Source organism: Eschscholzia californica, unplaced genomic scaffold (assembly GCF_041429995.1).
Source record: "Eschscholzia californica isolate CP2 unplaced genomic scaffold, dmEscCali1.0.p SCAF_3, whole genome shotgun sequence".
Classification (NCBI taxonomy): Eukaryota; Viridiplantae; Streptophyta; class Magnoliopsida; order Ranunculales; family Papaveraceae; genus Eschscholzia; species Eschscholzia californica.
The window spans coordinates 38,314,687-38,321,506 of NW_028238420.1; the positions used below are offsets into that span (position 1 = coordinate 38,314,687).

Genomic DNA, 6,820 nt, shown 5'->3' on the forward strand with positions numbered 1-6,820 from the left:
ACTAGTGTAGACATTAGATGTCATATTTCCGCTATAAACACTAGTAGAAGGGTCACTACAAAAAAATATGGTCACTAGGGACAGCTGAAAACCGTCCCTAAAATCCAAAAACCGTCCCCAATAAGTGATTGGGGACAGAATGCTGTCTGTCCCAGATACTGGCGTCCCGAATAATATTAGGGACAGATTTAGTGACGGATTACGTTTGTCCCTAGTACATATTTGGGACAATTTTTATCCGTCACTAATAATAATTTTATTTTCAAAAAAAAAATTAGAATCCAAATTTTTTGTTTAAAGATTACTAAATCAACCAAAAAAATCCAGACAAATTATCATTTCATTAACTTCCCATGGAATTTTGTTAATAAGAAACTCAAGTACATAAATACATGCATACCCTATATTTGGAATATTGATAACAATGCCAATTTGTCGATAACAACGTCAAAGTACGATAAAAATGCAAATTTCCACTCATTGTCAGACCAATATGTCTTTGGGTATTCATCATAGAAGTACTTCCAATGCATCATAAGGAAATAAGGGAACTTCCGCCTTTTGTTGTCACAAGTACTTCACTAGTTAAATCATAGTCTTTCTTGATGAGTTGCTCAAGGAATGGGGATTTCCCCAACTGTTCTTTGTTCATTCTTGTTACTGATATACATCTTTCTGCCCTTGTTTCATTCTTGAGATGCACTGATCCAAAGAGGCTAACTTGCCACCAGACTTTGAACTGTAGATAGTAAGAAGATTTTAGTTCAAGTAACGTCGGTATTGAATAATATGAAAAGATAATTTAAAACTGAAATAACATAACAGAATGTACGAAATTATATCTATACTTTCAAATTTGAGAAGCTTGGCCAAAAGACCTCTTTTAGACGCATCTTTAATGATACCAAGTTCTACGGATTCTCAAACTCATTCTACAACCTAGCATATTGTCCTTTTCATCATTTTCACTTTCTTTCTCACCTCCTATTTTTTATCAATTTTTAAGAATAAAGGGAACTAAAGTTAGATCTAAACAAGTAGCAAGTCTCGAACAACAAATGAACAAAACAGTAGAAGAACTCGAGCTTTTGTCGTACTTACTTGTCAGGTTTTAGGAATATAAGAACCAAATTTCAAATTACAATGTCTCCTTTGCTATCTCAGTCTTTGGATTCTTCTCATTGTCTTCATCCTCACTCTTCTTCCTCGATTTGGTGCTGCTTTCAACTGTTTAGAACAAAAGAAATATGAGTGAAATATAGAAGTAAAAGCAACCAGTAAGAAGCTAGGTATGCGAGTATATATTTCCTCTTCACTAAATTCATCATCTTCTGCAGGAATTTCAACGTTTACCTCCTTGCTTGCACTGAGAGATACGGGAAAGTTGACGAATTTAGAATACTTCTTCGCCAAGTCCTGCAAATTAAATGAAAACCCATAGGTTGATATTTAGGTCCTTATGAACTGAAACTAGATATCGTAAGCATGCAACTTAGTACTCATAGCTCATAACAATGGTCGTTATGAGCTAGGTGTTGTCAATCAACATAACAATGGTCGTTATGAACTGAAACTAGATATCGTAAGCATAAAACTAGATATGAGAAGGTGTTGTCAATCAACATAACAATGGTCGTTATTAAGTTCAAGGTTTGTGATGTAAACATGTCTAAATGCACTCCATAATCCATATAAAAGACGACATTACTAAAAACGATCATTCAGTACTGTACCTCTAATTATACAACAACGAGATTTGATCCAGTGAACATTACCAAGTACTACAAACTCCCAATATGCTTTCTTCAGTGGTCTCCAAAATAAATTATTGAAGCTTAAAAAAATTTTGAAGGCGTAAGAGAATTTAACATGATATACTCACTTTCAATTTGTATTCTCCAAGTATTCCCCAGCTTCTTCTCTAAGATGCAACCTTATCTCAGTTCCACGACCCAGTGGTTCATTCCATTCGTTCTCGGAAATTGCAAATTCTCCATCAGCCTTGGACTCCCGTACGGTCGTGCCCAAGAGCTGAACTGGTATTAGAATCAATGAATTCAAACAGGAAGTGTAAGAAATTCAAAATTGGATGGTAAATTGTATTGGTTGTCCTCGTTGTGTTTGTTGATGACTTCAGCATAGTCTGCGACCAAATTAACTACCCAATTAGATTGAGATCGCCACTTGTTTGCATTTTCTCCACAAAGGCTGTATAGAAATAAAAATGTCACCAAACCAGGTATCATTCACTTCATCATTCATCAAAGAAAAAGACACCAAAAGCAAGTAAGATCTCATTCATCTAAAGTTTCAGATTTTTCCATGGTTCCTAAATCCTTGATAAGGTCTTCCTTCGTCATTCCTATACCTCTGTCACCAATGGAGAGGATTTTCTTTTCTTTGTCTAATTTACTGCATAATGTCCAATTGTCCATAGAACCAAATATCAATGTCAGATTATTTGTGAAGAAAATATTTAATTTTAAGACAAAGTATACCTGATATTCGCACGCTAAAATGTTCACGGTAGTAAAAGATTGTTAGCGAGAACATTGCTGACCTGGATCTCTAGCTTTGTGTTATCGCCTTGTCCTAGATTTTCCTTGTCGGTGAGAGAAAGGAACCTGAGCTTATCCATCGCCTGAAAATATACAGAAAGCTTGTCGGTTAATTATCTTTACTACAAAATCACTAAAGAAGTATTTCTACGTAGATAAATCCAGTTCCTTTCAGCATACAAGTAAGACCAAATCGCATAATTACCTAAATCACTTAACCTACAGTACCTTAATCAGAAAATGCCATAATTACCTCATATACAAGTAAGCCAAGACAAAGAGCAAACATATACTTTTTAAAAATGTATTGTTCTAACCTGTAACTAAAACCATGTATAATAAACTATAAAAGACATGAATCCAAACATTAAATTAGTCATTGTGTAGTAAAATGAATTCGAGATGAGTTATGAACAATGTTATATCAATTTATTCAGACTTCTCTGAATTTTACACAGGAAAAAACAAAACCTAGCAGCCTAGAGCAATAATAAAAAATTACAAAATGAAATTTGAAGAATAACTATGAACTCTTATTAATAATGAAATCAACAACCAAAACAATCAATTCAAATGAGAGCAAAAAAAATCAAACTTTTCATAGAGATCTCCTTCACTAGAATAATCGAATTTTCTGTAATCAGAAATATAAACAAATCATTCATAAACAAGTTCAAATGAAAAGGTTTTAAGTGTCAATGGAGTTCTTTCATAAACAAGGTAAGACATGAAAATGGGTTTTCAAGAGATATTTGACAAAACAACTCATCTTCTCTCTAAAACCTGCATTTCTTCACATAATGACACTACCACCCCAGCTTTGCTTGAATCAAAATACAACATTTTCTGTAATACAAATACCACATATTTGTAACAACCTTGAATCCAGACCTTTCTCAATGTATGGTACATAGATACTTAATCTTCATCTTCTAGTAAGGGAACCCCTAAATTAATTTTATTTCATATATTACTTATTCAGTTCATGACCTTCAAAACCCTAGATAATTTTAGTGGATTGTAGTACCTAATAACTAGGGTGAATAACAGAAAAAAGAAGATGGAGAAGAGATTTAATCAATGGTATAGAGGATACCTGAAGGAGCAACCGTTTTCTCTGATTTGTTTGAGTCAATTTCTCTGATTGCACCGAAATCAATTTCTCTGAGTTTTCTGGTTCGCAGTACTGAAGAAGCAACTCCAACCTTAATTTTAAAAACGAAAGAGAGGAAGCACGCAAGCAAGAAGGAAACCGAAGAAGTAGAAGAAGGAAACTGACTCAGCGGAAGAACGTAGAGAGAGAGAGAGGGAAAGAAAATAGGGTTTGGCTGTTTTCGTTTTGTTTTTGACGGCCAATTTTCTACGGTACTGTGAGCGTTGGGCGCCTTTATTTTAAGTTTTGTTCATCGATTTTTTATGGATAAATTGTTGTCCCTAAAAGACATCTATTTGTCCCCATTGTATATTTAATAGGGACAGACTTTGAAAACAGTCCCTATTTCAAATATATTAGGGACATACGTAAAAACGTGTGTCCCTATTAGCCCGTTTTTTTGTAGTGGGTGTAAATCCCTACATCCCTTTCCTTCCGGTCTCTTCTACATGAGAATGAAAATGTGATACATTCTTTCGTTTTATTCAAAATCAAACGTCAAACTCCAAATACCCCTAACAACAAAACCACATAAATTATGAGAGATAAAACCCGAAAAGAACTAACTCATCGAAGTTAGGTGATCAAAATATGGTATTTTCACGGCACATTAGTAGGTTGTCCACAAACAGATTTTTCATCGGGTCGGCTCAAAATAAACAAAATTTATTGGGGGTGCTTAATAGGGTCCCCATCATATATTGTACGCACTCAGTTGGACTCATTAACTGCAGTCAACTTAGTTGGATCAAAAAACTTTGTAGGCACACTACTTTTCGACTTTCTAATCCCTCGAACTATTTACTCCAGCCACTTTAATTTGACTGGAAAACTGGGAGGGCCACTTTTGTTCGACTGTTCAGTCTGAGAAAGTAGGTAAACACTCTGATTGGATCCCATCTGGACCAGGCTTAAGGTATTGGATTCTCCAGTCTGAGAACTTGCTTATGGTCACGAGTTGTCCAGGATGAAACCCTGCGCACGGTCTCGAGTTGTCCAGTCTGAGATCTTTTTTATGGTCGCGGACTTGTACGAGTCTGAGATAATTCAAAATTTTCTGATCTAGTAAAGTCTAATTCTACTTGCTCTAAAGCCACTCTAAACAAACCCAAGCCATTCAGATTGGTCAGACGTGCATGTCAGATACAAAAAAAGAAGCGTTCTCAAATATGACTCTAGTCAATTGAAATCTCAAGCTAGATTTCATATCCCAATTAGTGAAATATATGAAACAACCATGTAATTTAGCTCTTACGACACCTTCCTGAAGAAAGATGAATATGGGTTGTTCTATATAAATATGTAACATCCAACCAACAATGTGTTGAAGTTTCCTTATAAGGAAAGATATGAATGTCGTTATAGCATTGTACTCCGGAGAAAAAAGTGGCATAATCGATAACAATCAATAACTCACTCAGTTGATCAGAATCATATCGCTGATACGGTAAAATCATCTTACAAACAATCTCCCATAGCACAACACAATTAGTCAGAGGAATGTTAGAAACCAAGCAGGTATTTGTAGAAGAAAATAAATTTTTTATACAAACAAAAAGATTTATATTCTCGGGAAAAAGAAATACCTTGTTATACATAGATATTGTGCCCTTTAAAGGCCATAGAATGATTTTTTTTAGTCCATAACAAGATCTTACCTTCTTGGTATCAAGCTAAGAGTCAGACTAAACATAACATGAGTTCAACCTGTTAATTTTGTTGGTCAGGTCAGGAAGTGTTACCTATCTTAGAGAGAAAAGAGAGGAGGAAAAATTAAGAGAGACGAGGAAGTGAGAGAGAAAGTTAATGGTCGAGGTAGGTGGCGTTCTTCTAGTGGTTGGGGTGGTGGGGGAAGGGAGGAGATGAGAAAGAAAATGAAATAAAAAACACATTTACTTTTATTCTTTCCATAAAGTATCGCTTGCAATGATCGGATCATCGGATGACTGTTTGCTGAGGTCCCTTGTTTGACGAGATGAAGAGAGAAAGAATACGGAGGAAGATACTTTGTAGGGGTGGGAATCGGGCGGGTATGGGCACCCGCGGGTAATTCTGAGTCGGGCTCGGGCGGATCGGGTAAGTTTCTCCTCTGCCCACTCGGGTTCTCGGGCGGATTCGGGCGGGCTTTTCTGAAATCTCCTATGATCAAAGCCCGCCCATGCCCACTAAAGCATCGGGCAAGTCGGGCTTCGGGCAAATCGGGCATCGGGTTTCTTTATCTGATATTTTTCTACCTGATCAGAAAACTTTAGAAATTTGATATTGTTCAAATAAGCTTCTCTAAACAAATTGATACCAAATCTTTACAAAACTTATAAATCAAGAATGAAAGAAATACTCAGATTCCGTAACATAAGAAATCAACAACTGATATAGATCTATATATGCAAACATGAGACTTAGTTGTCTTCCACTTTTTTTCTTGTCTTTGTATGTTTCATTAGTTCTTCTTTGTTCTTCCTTCACATCAAAATAATCTTAAAATTTGACCACTACATAGAGATGGAAGATGGTCCCAATAACTTATTTATAGAGAAGAAGGTTGGCACAAGAAGGTCTAGTAAATAAGAGAGAAACGGCTAGAGAGACAACGTAGATTCTTTTTCTCTCTCTATGCTACCGAATTTTTCAAATTCAATGTGGTAAACTATTAGGGTTGCTTCAATGTGTAGTTTATATATCTTGGGAGAAACCTTAAATCTACTTTGGGCTTTATAGTGAAATATAATCGACACTCAAAGTGATTGGCATCTATAGGCACCCGTCGGGTGAACATATCGGGCTCGGGTATGGGCGGGGTGGCGGGCAGAGCTTTTCACCCGAGCCCGCCCACGAAAAATCATCGGGCTGGGCGGGTAGTACCCATCTTCGGGCGCGGGCGTCCATGGACATTGTCGGGCGCGGGTAAACGTGACGGGTATCGGGCTTTCGGGTAGAATTCCCACCCCTAATACTTTGTAAGAGAAGGGTAAAAGGAGAAGGAGAAATAAAAGTCAACTGATTAGCGTAATAATACGAAACAAAAGGACCGTTTTAAAAGGTCGTAATCCTTGGGGGGTGAAATTGAAATTAACCTTCTTAAATTATGGAAGGTTTGTCTACAATTAGG

At 36.3% G+C, this 6,820-nt stretch overlaps 1 long non-coding RNA gene across 1 annotated transcript; it reads right to left on the bottom strand.

Annotated features, from left to right (window-relative positions):
• Window positions 1–338: 338 nt before the first annotated feature.
• On the bottom strand, window positions 339–3,980 carry LOC147550081 (uncharacterized). The gene is made up of 5 exons (XR_015238215.1): window positions 3,655–3,980; window positions 1,883–2,641; window positions 1,354–1,416; window positions 1,102–1,227; window positions 339–739 (listed from the first exon to the last, which is right to left on the bottom strand). It is a non-coding gene; the product is annotated as an uncharacterized LOC147550081 (long non-coding RNA).
• Window positions 3,981–6,820: the final 2,840 nt, after the last annotated feature.